This window comes from Gavialis gangeticus, unplaced genomic scaffold (genome assembly GCF_001723915.1).
Source record: "Gavialis gangeticus isolate Ggan-Ray unplaced genomic scaffold, GavGan_comp1, whole genome shotgun sequence".
In the NCBI taxonomy this organism is placed as follows: Eukaryota; Metazoa; Chordata; order Crocodylia; family Gavialidae; genus Gavialis; species Gavialis gangeticus.
Genome location: NW_017728998.1, coordinates 36,773,166 through 36,789,599, shown reverse-complemented (window position 1 = coordinate 36,789,599; position 16,434 = coordinate 36,773,166). Strand labels below are relative to the sequence as shown.

Genomic DNA, 16,434 nt, shown 5'->3' with positions numbered 1-16,434 from the left:
ATCCTGCTATGTAAGCAAATAAGGGAAAAAAGGGGTTGGGGGGGAGGGGCAATGTCATTAACAAAAGGAGTTGTATAAATAGGTCATATTATATTCTGTTGAGATTGAAGGGCTGATAATAAGTCCTATTAAAATAAATGGAAATAATTTAGGAGTTTTTGGTTCAGAGATTAAACATTTTTGTATTTACTTAAAAAAGCACTTTCCCCCGCTAAAATAGCTACATTATGCCAAAGGAATTTTAGTGGCATGTTAGGTGATCCTTATATATTTAAAGTACTTGGGGATCCTATGGGATAAGAGGTGCTATATAAATGTAAGATATTTTTATTTAAAAATATAATAAAACCATGACTACTATAACCTGTGTACACCTAGGTACTTGTATGGCCTGGTGAAAGAACTGCATTTTTGTTGCTATAAATACCTTGACAGTTTGCCCTTTGTGTAGGAAAGGAATTTCTATTGAGTTTCACACACTTTTTTTTTTTTTTAACTGTGGCTTTAAAATGGAAAGTTTACCAGGCATTTTACTATAGTGTCACTACTAAAACATAACTATATTTCCTGAGCATACACATTTATTAAAACAGAGAGAAAGGTAAATGTTTATTATAAAGCCTCTTTGAAAGTTAAAGTGTATGTTGGAGTCTAAATGTACAACATAAAATGTATAAAGTAGTTAGGAAATAAATACCTTTACATTTGACTCTTTCAAATAGTCTAAAAATTCTAGTATGGATGTACCTTTGTGGCAGCTGCCATTTCTGCACACCTTTTAACCTTTCAGCACTCAAAACTAGAGCTGAGATAGCAAAAATGTGGAAGAGGTAATAAAACATGGAACACATAATAAATTAAAGGCTTGGAAAATTGTGGTAATAGGTGCTTTAAGATAAATCTCTTCTAAAGAAGCAGCATTGTTTAGAGCTACCAGAGCTACCACAAGAATGAATGTACTTAATCCATGTATTCACTGGTTCACTGGAATGCACTTCATTGGTTAAAATAGAAAAACTTGTCCTTAAAATTTTTTAAATGTGATATTATTCTGCAGTCATCAAATGATAGGGACGATAGATACATGCACCTTACGGTCAATCGGAGTTCTGCATATGTAACCAATGACCAAATATAGCTCTTTTTCATATCATATTCATTGACAGGTATTTATTTGTATTAACTTTTGACCGTACAGATGTTTTAACTTCCTAAGGATGCAGACCTTGTAAAGAACCTAGTGGAGAAAGGAGACAGAAGCCAAGTAAATTCAACCAGTTGAGGAGTTCCTTCTCAGAGACCAACATAGAATAGAACAAGCCCGAGAGCCATAAATAACTCCTTTGCATGCCCTCTTCTTCAGATGCAACTGGCATCCACAAGTTCAGCTGAAGATTTGGTTCAAAATCTATAGCCTATGTTAAAGTGAGCTTGATTTCAGTCTAGGTCTTTTTTAATTGGCCTCTGAGAATTACAAGAGACTAACATGTGCTTCTGCTAATCTTGGATAAAATATAGCCAGGAAAACTCTTACAAACCACTATGGATAAGGGGCAGCTTCTTTGAAGTGAAGTGACACGATGACATTTATACTGAAATACAAGGGCAACCTATAGTGAAAGGGTAATCCAAGGAAGAGCTACTAATCTCAGTACCATTTGAAGAAGTTGGTCAAAAACCAGTTGCAAAACCATAGAGCATTCTCACATTAAAAAAAAAAAGTCTAGTTTTGAATCCCTGTCTTTTCCTTTTAGTATCATGTCTGAACATGTAATTCCATTTGGAAAATTAGAAAAAGAGAGATCAGCATATTCAGGATGAAATGTGGGAATATATCCTACTCCTTTTTTATTACATTTAATATTTATTACAGAAATCATAAAAGTTAAGGGCTGGAAGGGACCTCAAAAGATCAAGTCCAACTCCCTTGGTCTGGGAAGGAATATTGCTGAGATCAAATGATCCCAGCAACAAGTCTGTTCTGTCTTCTCTTGAAGACTTCCAAGGTTGAGGACTGTACCGCCTCCTTCGGAAGACTATTCCAGATTCTGGTCACCCTTACTATAAAGAAGTTCTTCCTTACATCCAACCTGAAACCATCCTCTAAGTTTATGGCCATTGCTCCTTGTCCTCCCCTGGGGCACCCTAGTGAACACTTTTTCTCCCAGCTCATGATATTCACCCCTTATATACTTGTAGACAGGCACCAAGTCCCCGACTCAGTCTTCTTTTACCCAAGCTGAACAGTCCCCGATCCCCTTAGCCTTTCCTCATAAGGTTTGTTCTCCAGGCCTTTAATCATTTTTGTGGCCTTCTCTAGACGGTTTCAAGATTCTCCACATCTTTTTCGAAGTGCTGTGCCCAAAACTGGACACAGTACTCCAGCTTGGGTTTCACCAGCACTGAATATAGAGAAAGTATCACTCCTTAGCTCTGCTTGCAACACATTGGCTAATGCATCCCAGTATACTATTAGCTCTGTTGACTACAGAGTTGCACTCTGTACAGGTGGGTCATGTTCATCCTGTGATCAACCATAACCTCGAGGTCCCTTTTAACCATCATGCTGGCCAGGACATCTTCTCCTAAGCTATATTCATGTCGCTGATTACTTCTCCTTGCATGAAGCACTCTGCATTTCTCCTTATTGAACTGCATCCAGTTTTACTCTGCCCACTTTTTCTGCTTGTCCAGGTCTGCTGGGATCTACATCCTATCCCTTAGGATGACCGCTTTTCCCCGTAACTTAGTATCATCCACAAACTTGGCCAGTGTGCTTTCCACATCCTCATCTAAATCATTGATAAAGATGTTGAACAGCATGGGGCCAAGAAATGAACCCTGCGGGACACCATTGGTCACGTCCTGCCAGGATGATAGAGACCCATTCATTAACAGTCTCTGGGTTTGATCCCTTAGCTAGTTCCCAACCCACCTGACTGTGAACTTGGCCAGCCCACAATTCCCCAGGTTTCTTTTTTTATAAGAGCATCATGGGAGACCATATTGAAAGCCTTTTAAAAATCTAAGTATATGACATCAACCACATCTCCTATATCTAAGCAGTTCATTACTTGATCATAGAAGATGAGGTTGGTTAGACATGACCTGCCCACAATGAAACCATGCTGGCCATCCTACAGCATCTTGCCTTCTGCATATAATATTCCTCTAGGAACAAAACTTGGGGAACCATATGATATTTTTTGAAAACAGGAATTTTGTGTGGTTCTGAATAGTCTATTTTATTAATAAAGTATTATCTTAAATTATCTTTTAGCAACTTCTGCTTCCACACCTACAAACACATTCTAACTTTGTACACACAGTCTCAGTAAAGTCAAAGGAATTGCCAACACATGTTATGTATGTGCATAAGTACTTGGAGGATTAATTTCCCCAACTTCTAGACCACTGCCTTCCCCCCACAAAAAAGTTTTTGATGTTGTCTGAAAAACTATAATAGAGAAAATATCTAAATAATCAGAGAACTAAGAAAAAAGCATGAAAATTATAGACTGATTTGGGTTGTAAAGACCTGTAGACAATTGTCTAATCAATCCCCCTGTATTGGGCAGGACTGATGTAATTATCAACGTATGTGTTCTCAGCACAACTAATGTGAAAACATTCTAAAGGTGTCACTTGATAAATGATAGCAAACATAGATCAAAATGAAGCAAGCAAATTGGCAGGAAAAAAAATGAGTGACTGAATTGCCTTAGGGATCGCACAGGTGTTACAGACATGATCATGTGAACAGAACCATGTACAAGTTTTCACACAGAACACTTTTGTACCAAGATTTTCTCCCTCTCCAACTTTATAAAACTGTCAGCTTACAAACATTTATTAGCAGCATAAAGGAAAATAATGTGACTCATTTCTATTTATTATTTAATATGTTAACTAGTTAAAATGAAAAAAATAACCCTGGTGGATTAAATATGCTGAGGCTGCCTGTTCTTAATGTCCCTAGTAAATCCTTGATCTATGTTAATCTCATGTTATTGTGGTGAGAGCACAGAACTATCAGTCACCTCATATATGAGCACAGCACACTTGCATGTCATTTTAGATCTTATCAAAAAGAAAATGAAGCCAGAGGTGACTGTCAAGGCACCAGGATTTTGAATGAGTGGCGAACATCAAAATGGGATTTTTAATTTGAAAAAATTGATGGAGAAGGCCAAGAAATGTAATCAACCAGTTTAGGTACACAGTACTTCATTATCAGAAAGCTTTCCTCATGCAAATTGAGAAGTCTTGTACGGATTTTCCTGTTTACTTTATTAGGTTATTGGAGAGAACTTGAAAGTAATCAACAGCATTTCAGTGCACAAATGAAACAACAGAGTAGTTGAATATTGAAAATAATACCCTTTTATTTTTTCTTTCAATATTTATGGAGAGATGGGATTTGTGACCAGCAGTAAATGTATGGCATGGGACTGCTGACATGATATTAGAGGTAATCCTGTGGTGGCAAAATCAATGTAATTCTTATCATTACCACAGAAATAAGCCTGTGGTATTTTAGGAGTGATAAAAGTACAAATAATATTCACTTTGGCTTTTAACAGAGCAGTGGCAGACAACATGTAAAAAAATCCTTTAAAAAAAGTCAGAAAGAGGCCAAATCTTCCAGTGCTGTCTGGGTTCCTGCAGCGAGGAAGCAGAAGCCATAAGGATTCACCCAAATGGCTCTGCACTTGACTGATGCACATGATTTTAACAGGCATGCTGCATTAGGGGATGAGATCAGAGGTTCCCTTCAGAACAGAGGCAGTTACTGGAGGCATTTTGTTTGTAGCAGAGAATGGCAGAAAAAAGCCTTTTAAGGTGATAGAGAGAGGGGATACAGCATACATGTCCTTCTTGTTAGCTTTGCACCATCAGGAATGCCCATTTTGGGGTGATGAGTCCAGCACTGGTACAACTTCCCATCAGCTTTCAACCAGGCAACAAATGCACCAAGTTTCTGGAAGGTTTTTGTGTAAACAAATAAAGGGGCTGGCAGACTCAAGTCTTCACCCCAACTTATAAACCTGCAAAAACCCTACATACCAGCCAGAACTTGGTTATTAGGTGCCAGCATTGAAGCTGCTTCTTTTCTTACACATGAACTATGAACACAGCCCTCCACAGTTTTACTGGTTGGTTTTTGTTATTTTTTTCTTCTTTAACTTGAATTAGCATTTTGCTTGTAAGGTACTGTTTTCACTTCTAATATGTAGATTGATCTGAGTGCACAAGGTGGTATCATCACCCTTAAGGGGCTAGAATAGATGACCTAATAACATCCTTGTCAGGCCTCCTTCCTTATGATCCTGATTTCAGGATAAAACTTCTTGTTAGTTAAGATGTGAATGACACCTGATTTAGTACCTTAAGTAGCCTACAGATTATTATGGCAGAAAGATGGCACTGGAACAGTGCATGAATATTTGTCTGCACTGCTTCTGCAGCAGTGATATGCCGAAATAAAACCTAAAAGGGAAAAGGGCCAGAATTTGGCCAATAATACTCAAAGGTCATTTTGTTTTATCGCAAGACAGGACTCCACCTATAATAAAAAATACATCAATTCTCTCCTTCATTTTCCCACACTAATGTATTATTGACTACAATGTACCAAACTTGCACTTGTAGTCTAACCCACTATTACAGCATCTTGTATCAGTACTTTAAACATTGCTTAACAAGAAAAATATGTCAATATACAATGAAAGCTTTCATTTATGTTTTCAAATTGAGCAAACTGCTGCAAGCCATGCTGTAAATTACCCCCAAGAATGTATAACTGGGCAAAAAGGAGAAGAAATTTTAATGACATCAGACGTGGCCGGATTCATAATTAGTAACACTTAACAATTTATTAAGATGATCTTTTCTCTATCCCAGTGACCCTTTCAGCTCTGAGCAATGTTTGCATATGTTGCCATAAATCATGTCTTAGATTTGTCAACAAGCTCTGCATACCTCTATTATTTGTGAAAATTACAAAGTGAACTTCTTGTTAAAAAATTTGTTGATAATGCATTACAGGGAGGGTGTGAGCAGTTTGATCTCAGCCGTGCTCCACCCAGTCTGCCCTGAAACTGAAAGAGGCCTTTAATTATTATATATGTAGAGGTCCATTGCTATAGCCAATGCTACTGACTGGTGGAGCCTTGCCAAACTGATCAAAAAGAAGTACTAATGCCAAGTTAGCACTCTGCCTAAAGCAACTGTCAAATAATGATAGATTAGACAACTCTGATTGCTCTATCAAAACATTCATCTCAAATCTTGATTAGTAAGCCTATTGAATTATGATTAATTCACAAGAGTGCTGCTGACAGATAAGGTACTTTATCTGACAATGTGTAGTAGTTGCTTTGCCTGAAGCAAAAAAGCTCTGAAGTTGGTAAAATAAACAGTATCAAGTATAACACACTGAGAAGGATAATGAGGCTACATGCACCTTTTAATTTAATAAAGGGCTGATCTGTGAGAACCTGGCCTCAGAAACAAAAACTACAGGAAATGAAGCTGGAGGACAGGGAAAGCATAGATGTATGTACTTGAAGAGGAGAGAAAGGCTATCAGCAAGAATGAGTAAAGTGATGGGTGGTGAGTAGAGTCCTCAATACTAAAAGCTGAATTTAGTGGAATTTGACAGAAGCAAATCCTGAAGCCAAACATTTCTTTTGGGAGAAGTTCTGATCCCAATTCCAATGCAGACTTGTTACACCTTATTGTTATTGAAAATGAAATAATGTGTTTATTGTTGTTTATTTTAGTGTTGCTTTTTAGGAACAGAAAAGGGTTGATCAGGAAATCTTTCCGTGACTCTTTTGTTTCTCATCTATCAGCTTGTTCTTGTATTTTCCACTTTAGTAATTTCAATTAGATATTTGCAATTGAATGGGAAAAATTAAAGAAATGCATAGATTTTTTTAATGGCATGTTATTACAATTTGCTATGAACTGTTGTCAAAACCAAAATTCAGTATAAGATCCTTACTCTTAAGGATAAGGCTGAACTGTATTGGATTCTATTCAGTTTTATTTAACATCCTTAGCCAATATCTGAATACTTGTACAGATCATTAGACCAGTACAAAATTACTTTCATTCAAAGCAATGTCAATAAAACTCTGGCATTGTAATATTCAGTTGTGATTTACTGAAGAACCCACCTTCCCAAAGTCACTTGTAAGGCTCTGAGAAGGCATTTATTAGCTTATCATGACCTAACAATTTTACAAAAACCTTAATGCACTATAATCATGTTTCTGCCCAGCCCGTATTAACCTTTCAGTGACTTTTCTTTTCTCTCTCCCTCTCATTTATTTATTTATTTTACCTAGCCTCTGTTAATCAATTGTGAACTGCAGATGGGGTCAAGGAAACCAACTTCCTTCTTTGATAGCCTCCAATGCTTCCACTCCTGGGGATAAAAATGCTTTAAATGGAGTTATATTCTAGGAAAATCAATATGTGATTACTGCAAAGATTTGTATCGATTGTCCTGTTGCATTGCAAAAAGGTTAAAGAAAAATTGCATGGCACATTTCCCTTCATTTTCTACTTCTTAGAACATGCAGCAAATATTTTGGCTAAGTGAAAAGTGTTGGAACTTGATTTTATAACCCAAACTTTTCTTCATTCAACCCAGTCAGTTACAGGTTTACTCTGAAATGGTTATTTTCCGTTAAGACATCTCTTTTATAATGTTTGACACTAGCATGCTGGTTGAGATCCCAAGAAACAATTACACTGTAGCAGCAACTAATAACTAACTGCACCAGAATGTTACATCTCCAAAACTAAAGATTTTGCTCTATGTTTTATCCTTCAATCACAGATGCTCACACTTTCTGGCATATAAACAACTGCTCATTTATGATCTGATCCTGTATGCAATGGAAAAGCACTGCATGATTTCAGTGATCTCTATGCCTGATGTGATTTCCACTGACAACAGCTGCAAGCTGTTATCCTATTGCAGTGGTTTTCAAACTCGAATACACGTGCCCCTGAACAGATGCAGTGCTTTGCCAAGGGGTACACCTGAAACTCAGCAATGATGCAATAATGGTGAATAATGGGGTTGCTGTGCATTGACATCAGTGTGATCAGAGATGTTTTGGGTGTAGAGGGTATAAGCAACAATATTTTGCAGGTAAAAGGTTACATGGCCTAAAAGTTTGAAAACTACTGTCCTATTGTGTACATAAAACCTAATTTGGATTGTTAGTTCACAAAAACTGTACAACAGTAAAAGAAAGAAATTGCATTAAAAAGAAGCGGGAGGGGGGAGACTTACTGAAGTCTAGCAACTATTCTAACTTGTCCTGGCTATCAAATGCTTCTAGTCTGGTCTATCAGCCATGACTAAGTCAGATATAGAGGTTTCCAGGATATTTCCCTCTCCTGGAAAACAAGAAGATGGGATGTTAGAGCTTCTACACTTGTTCTGTGACCCCTAGAAGGGAAATGCTCAAGTGGCTGGGCCAGGCAGCATTAAAGCAGCCTTACACCATCCCAACAGCCCAAAGCAGGTTAGGATTCTGCTAATACTGGTTAGCACTTCATCTGAAGCCAGATTTTCTTTGAATATATCTACTATTTTGCAAGATTGGACCAAATACCAAGACTACATTTTCTTGCAAACCACTTCCTTCAGTCTAATTACTGTTCATTATTTCTGTCATGCTTTCCAAGTATCACAGTATCATTTGTGTTCCTTGAATAATTAACTAGAACTTTTTTAACAGAACACACCCTCTGGCCGCTGCTGGTGTCCTGGGTAAGTTATTTCAACCCTTTGTGCCTCGGCTTCTTCTTCTGCAAAGTGGAGATGATAGTGACTTCCTTTGTGAATTTAAAAAGCACTATTCAATAGCCATGTGTTCTTATTAGTAGTGAATAGGAAATAATAAATAGCAGGCTTCTGAGACTAGGCTTTAGAGGAATAATCATTCCTGCTAAAAATTACAAATATATTCATGAATGCACAGAAGTGGTTTGAATACCACAACAAAGAAATAATATGACCCTAATAAATAATAGCTAACCAAAGTTATTTCTCTTATTTCTAAATTATATTTGGAAATCACTTAGTCCAGCTGTATTACCATGACTTTTTAAAAAGGGTTTGTTAGTTAATTCCCTTCAGACCTTAAGATGCATGTCATCCAGACCTGATGATTTGCACATGTTTAAAAGTTCCAAGTGTTCTTTTACTTTCATTTGATAAATATTTTTACTTTGGCTTCATTACTTCTCAATTGACTGAATGGCTTTTCCTATTTTTCTTGATAAAGAGATTTCTAAAAAATTGTAAATATCTCAGGATTTCTACAACCATCTTTAATTCCATGACCCACCTTCCAATACCAAATTAACTCTTTCTCCAGCATTCCTTTTACCATGAAATATAATTTGTTAAAATCTTCTATTCCCTTTAGCCCTTTTGACTAAAATTAGTTCTGTGCAGCTGTATTATTACTTTCATTCTCTTGTTGTAAACCTTCAATCTAATTTTTGCTTCTGCCTTCCATTTTCTATTTCTTTCTTTAGCCCTAACATATTTATAATTTTGAGACATTTCTAAGGAATATTGGCCTTTTTTTTCCCCCTACCTTTTTTCTATTTCAGAAGACTAGTATGTTATTGTGTCTTAATTATGAAGTAGAGTGTAGAATTATGCAGAATTCTCTAGCCTTTTCTCATATTGCTGATTTTAATATGCACTTCTACTACAGCACATATACTGGATTTATTAAATCCTGAGATTACATTTTCCATGTTAATTCTTCCTAAAGTTTGCACAATATAAACCTCATAAATCCAGATATCAAAAATCCAGAATTCTTGAAACTCTGGCACTTTTTAAAAATACACTATATTGGGGAGTAGTGGCAGTCAGTCCTGGAGCAGCGGAGGGGGAAGCTTGCATGCAGCAACTGCTGCTGCCATTCACCACCCTGTGTGCAGTTGCTGCTCCGGGACCAGGCACCACTACTCCCGTCCTCCCCCTGACTCCACAACTGGCCTCCTCTCTGGTTTCAAAAATCCAGAATTTTCAGATTTCTGGCAGATGCTCAGTCCCAAGCATGCTAAATTTATGAGGTTGTACTGTATAGACTAGAATGAGGTAACAGTGCTAGAAATACTGATTAGTTGACACAGTGAAGTTATTTATAAAAAGGACCAAGTTCACCACTCTAACACCACTAAACAATGTCACTAATACGTGTAACTTTTGTGGGTAAAAGGCAACACACAATCTGAATTAGGCTTTTAGGGACTGATTTGGGAGTTGCTACTTGCATAACACTAAAATATCTGACTTCAGTCTTATGCTCTGGTGGGAGACTATCATGAGTAAATACAAGTATTTTGCTGCTAGGTTATGATTGTTATTTATTGGGTAAGCAGTCATTTTGTATTGTTTTGTATAGCTGTATTTTTAACATTTGTCAAGGAGCGCCTAGAGCAAAGGATGGGCGTGCCTTTTTATGGAATGTGTGTATAAATTGACAGTAAATATATATGTGTACATAAATAAGTGGTGTCTGAACTCTTGTGAAAACCTGTCCCCTTATTTAGGTTTTTAAATGGGAGGTGTTGGCTGCTGCACTCCATTGAAAATTGGACCTTTAAGTGCACATCTGCCTACCCCTTCTGCTGTTATACAATCCTCAGGCAGCATTAAATTGTGTCACTTCTATCTCATGCAAGCAATGAGCAGGCCATTGTTAGACTGCCCCTGAAGCAACCCAGAAGAGAGATTAAGGGGAGAAACAAACATCACTAAATGAAGAGACTCAGCTGTGTCAGGATGTGTCCCAGCAAAGCAGATCCATTTCACTAGGTGAAACACAAGTCATCCATTGTCCCACTGCTGATGCTGCAGGACAATGGGCAACATGTTCTACTATGGCTTAAAGGGCCCAGTCCTGCACACCCCGGGAATACCTGTACAGGATCAGGTCCTGAAAGCCCATGGAGTGCCTGCCTAGCTTTCCCTGCTTATTAAGATGCACCCCAGAGATCCTGGGAAAGGCAATCTTGCCTGGGAATTCTTGGGATGCACAAGATCAGGTCCCTCAAGTCCCCAGCACACTTGCCCAGGACAGCTGGAGTGTATGGGTAGCTCTGGGCTGCCTGTGCTTTTCCACAATAAAATATTTGCTGCTGAACAGCAGCACAAATTGAGAACACCTTTGTGAGTTCAGCAGCGATTGGGGCCTCTGAGGACTTGTGGCAGAGCCCTCTGCACAGCGTGGGTCAGTGGGGGCAGCGGGGATCCCCCCCGTGCCTGGCACTCATGTGGCAGGTACCCCATGGCATGGGTGCAGCACTACTCAGCAGGGTGCCCTGCACCGTCTGGGAGTTGCGGTGGCTCTAGCAGTCAGCCGGAACCCAGCAGCACTTAGTTCCAGTGACCGCAGCTCCCAGGCAGTCCGCAGCGCCCTGCCAAGCTGTGCTACACTCATGCCATGGCGCAGCTGCCGCATGGGTGCCAAGCAGGTGGGGGGTGATCCCAACTGCCCCGCGATGCATGGGGGGGCTCTGCCATGAGCACCCAGAGGCCCCAATCACCACTCCTGCAGCCAGTGAGTACCGGGCCAGGCAGGGCAGCCATGAGGTCTTCTCCCATGGGGAGAGGCAGGCACAGCCGGAGAAGCCACAGGAGAACCTGCAGCCGCCTAGCTGTGCCTGCCTCTCCCCGGCCGATCTGAGTCACTGAATCTCTCCAAATCAGCACCAAATCTTCCAGAGCTGATCTGGCCAAATCAATTCAGAACAGTAATCGAAATCTCTGAATTGAATTACTGTCCTCCAAATTGGCTGAATCTGAATACTTCCCTATTCACACAGGCCTACTAAACAGAATATTATTTTGTACTAAAACCTGCTCACAAATATATACACACAACTCCACAGAAAGAGCTGTGAGTGCAGCTCTTTGGCATGAAGGCCAAACTTAGCTTCCCTTTGAAAGATTTGGTGCGGACTTCCACCAAGCAAAATTCACAATGAATAAGCTCAGTAAAGTAGGGATGCAACTGGGCATCCACAGCAAAATGGTAACAGCAACTTCTAGTCTGAAATTGCGAACACACTGCTGGCAGCAACAGCAACTTCTGTCGACCCTCCCCCCCAAGTTAGCACCTGGGGCAGCTTCCTTTTTCTCCCCCTTTATGCTGAATGAGCTAACATAAAGGAATAAACATTCCCTTATGCCCTGCAATGTGTCACCTGTGTCCCCTTCCCCCTCCCCTGCCCCCACAGACTTAACTGGAGGGAGCTGCAGGTGCTGCTCTCCACCAAGCTGCCTGGCAGCCTGCTAGGGGAAACCTGCACTTTCCTGGATTTTTCTCCTTAAAAGGGGAAAATCCATGTTTTTGTCCATTAAAGGAGAAAATCCATGTTTTTCTGTGTTTTTCCACAGCAAATGGAAAACCCAGATCCCTGCTGATGGCCAATCCAGTAGCTTGGCAGCACCACTCACTCCTGTTAGATTAGAAATCTGGAATTTGAAACAACTGTGAATCTCCTGAACCCCAAGAAAGTAAAGAAAAATATTACCTACAAAAAGAAAATAATTTGCTGTGAACTGAACTGTTGTTTTCATATCTTTCTCTCCCACACTCATGCCCTATGAGCAAATATTTAGGAAGTGCAATAACCGGCCCTGTTATATTCATCAGGTGCTTTCAGATATTTTATAGGATTCAATTGTCAGGTGGTTTATATTGTCATAGCTCCATTGAGTTCAGTGTAACTAGTTTATACCAGCTGAGAATCTGCTCCAAGGATGATATATCAAAGGCAAAATTTGTGAAAACAGATTATAGCATTCTAAGAAAGGGGTACAATCCTTATAATGGGATGACTCTTGAAATGACAACTCTATTTATTAAATGATTCTAATCATATTTGGATTCAGAGACTCTTACACCAAACAGGGCAATATCCAAAATGGTGCTCACGCATTCATAATACCAAAGTGCATTGTGACAATCACCTACAAACCTGAAATCAACCAGATGGTAGAAACGTAAGGTCACTGATCTTGACTCTGTAACCCAGGGAATTCTCTGTCATGTATGATGAACACCAATGACTAACTACAATGCTGAGAGAAAGGGAAAACCTGGTAGAATAAATGCAATGCATCTGCTCTAACCTCTTTAAGAGACATTTGACGAATCAGATGTCTAAAGAATTTCTTCTAGATAAGAAGAAAGTCAGAATAGTATACCTAATGAAACTAATGACAAACCTCACTGTAAAATACATTAAATGGAAAAAAGAATAATTCCTCAAACTAAGACAGTTTAGAGGTTTCATTTTAAACTTGCAATATTTCCAGGCAATTTTAAGAAAATACTCTGGCACTACTAAATAATACCAGCTAAAGCCCTATATTTAAGAATTTCAATCAAAGAAAAATATTCCTCATTTTAGTACTGTATCTCATAGAGGGTTAGTACCATTAAGTTAAAATGCAATAAAGAAACAATATGTGGGAATTCAGATCCCATTTATACTGTACGCATAATTGCTGTTCCTGTCTGATCTGTGACTAAAAAGAGGACATCATTCGATTTTCATTCATCGAACTGCAAACTGTATATTTTATTAAATAAACACAAACTAGGATATAATGGCATACATTTGTTTTCATTACAAGAGTAATGCAATATTTCTCTAAGGCTTGCTACATTAGCATTTCTCTCCATGTTCCAAATGCCTTTGAACTTTCTGAAAAGCTACATCTGTTAGTTCCCTTGTATACAGCAAAAAGTTACCAAGTGAATTAAGTTTTAATATAAATTGCTTTGTTCACTATTAAGATTGATGTTGGACACACTGTACCGTAAGTTGCAAACTGCAATTACAATTCACTGCAATTATCTCTGGTTGTTAATAGCACAAGATAGCATGTCACTTTCTACCAAGTGTATAATTTATCATTTGTTTTTTTTTCCATGAACTCTTGTGGTATTCCAAATGTATAATCTTGTTGTGTTTATTTCCCAGTGGTCCAACAAAATGCACAGCAAGTGCTGACTAGAACAAACTAAAAGGCAGTGCTATTGACAAGCCGTCACTTGTGCAGTAATGAACACTCTGCCTCTACTTTCACCTCACCAAACTAACAGCTTTAATTTATGATAAAGCAAACGAGAGACAACCTCCAGTTTTATTATACCCTCAGTGCTGTTTCAAATAAAGTAATTAGAAGGTCAAGAGACAGGTCTAGAAAGCCAAATATAAATGCAAGCCTTCTGCACCAACATTAAAAAAAAATCTTGAGTGTTCAAAGAGCATTTTATCCATCCTTCTTCTGCAAAGCAGTGTGAACCAGTTTTTACCACCGTAACCAATCTGAAACAGAGGTGGTTCAACTCTTTGCTCAGTAATTCAGTCCATACGTAATGTGAGTGGAGGACCTTGTAGACATCATCCTCAAGAGATATTTCAAAACAGGGCTCACCACCCCCTTCGTAAAATAAAGATACAGGTGATTCTGAAACATTTTTATTAAAGAAACTTTACACAATCGTAAGAGATGAAGTCTATTCTATTTGGTATACAAGGAACAACAATATCATAAGCTAATGCAAATAACATCTGAAGGATGAGTTGATGGGTGACAAAGTAAAAAAGATTGTATCTTTGAAAAGATTTATCAGCTTAAAAGAGGGACTATTCATACAATTGTTAATAAACCAGCTCTTCTTGAACGTTTGGACCAATGAAGTGTATTTGGTTAGAGCAGCATTTCCCAACTGGTGTGCCACGGCACACTGATATGCCGTCAGACATGAACAGGTACGCTGCAGAATTTGGGGGAGCCACGCCCCCACATCTGTCTGTGTGCATGGTTCCAGACAGTGATTCAAGCGCCACGCCACCCCCTCCACTCGCCACTCCGCATGCCATCCTTCCCTGCTTCTTGTTCAGTTGCGTACCATCCCTCCCCCCCGCATTAAGTCACATGCCATTCCCCCTCCCCCACGTGGCATCCAGTGTTCCGCGATTTTTTTGTATTTATGTAAGTGTACCACGGGATGGAAAAGGTTGGGAAATGCTGAGTAAGAGATGTTTACACCTACAAACTTTTAGTCATGCTAATGCATCTCTATTTTCTGAAAATGTCTCATAGCATCTTAGAAGCTAAACAAAATGATATTTAGGTTGGATACAGTATAACCAATACAACTAAGCAGGGTACCACTTTGTTATAACAAACCCCCTCCTTTCCTTGGACCAGGAGTAAAGTAGAGTAAAAAACAGTGTTTGCTATAATAGGGTATAGTAAGGTTAGTCAATTTGCTGCATCCTAATAATTAATTTTAAAAAAAATCAGTCGCTGCTGAATGGATTGTTATGAACAGGATTTGCTATAATGAGGTCATAATGTATTCTTACTAGGCAACCTCATACCTTAAAAAGACTGCACCAAAATTTCATATTTCATGGGACGAATCCAGATCCCATTTCACAGGATGAAATATGAGCTTTCATTTCTACCCAGAAGAACTCTTACCATTTTTTCTCCAATGTCTGATAAATGGTGTTTGTGCCCCAAAACTTGCAAATAAAGATTTTTTTTTGCAAAAATCTAGTTGGTTTAATAAAAGATATCACCTCTACCATGAGCCCTGATTGCTTTTTACTCTAGACCAATAGGGCTACAACTGGATACCTGACACATGAATATGCTCAGGCACAGGAAAGATTTCTTTTCCTCTTGAGTATAAATTACCTTGCTTTGATAGGAATGTCTCCCATGCTTAATGGTCTTTCAATTAAGGTTTTGTTGTTTAATTTTTTGAAAACTATTTTTGCACTATCATGGTGTGTTCTTGTAGTTAGTGTAATTACACTTAATGACAAGAGGAGCATAAATATACATAATCATATAACTGAAACACATAATTATTTTGAAAAGGCCCTTATGGATCTGTTAAAGAAAAAAACAATATCCTGCATGTATATGTTAGATGATTTTTAGAGTTGAGCTACCTTTCCATTTGCTTTTGCAAAATGCTCAAAGGGATTCACTCAAGTGGTTTTGTGGCTGGAACCATTCGAAACCATGTTCCTTTTACTAAATCATTCTAACTGGGCTCCATCTTCCCTTTTCCATTACTGCCAATGAGGTATATATATAATCTATAAATCTATAATTTAGATATATATATATCTCTATATATTTATATCTAAATATCTATATACAGATATATAATATATTAACCAAGAGGGAGGTCTGTACTCCAGCTCTGACTGTGTTGCAGGTGAATAGCTTTGACCCACATATGCTCTTCCACCAGTTCCTGCTACCTCTTTCACTTCTCCCACTAAAGGTATTCTGCCCCAGTTTAGCTTTCTTGGGCAGGGGCAGGGGGAGGGGGAGGGGGA

General features: G+C 38.6%; 1 protein-coding gene and 1 long non-coding RNA gene across 5 annotated transcripts in view; both read right to left on the bottom strand.

Moving 5' to 3' along the window:
* Window positions 1–16,434, bottom strand: part of FTO (FTO, alpha-ketoglutarate dependent dioxygenase) — a 491,290-nt gene that overhangs the window by 105,965 nt on the left and 368,891 nt on the right. The window lies entirely within an intron of this gene.
* The window catches only part of LOC109289615, a 16,130-nt gene continuing 9,186 nt past the window's right edge, over window positions 9,491–16,434 (bottom strand). The window contains exon 3 of the long non-coding RNA XR_002095429.1: window positions 9,491–10,128. This is a non-coding gene — a long non-coding RNA (uncharacterized LOC109289615). The remainder of the gene's footprint in view (window positions 10,129–16,434) is intronic.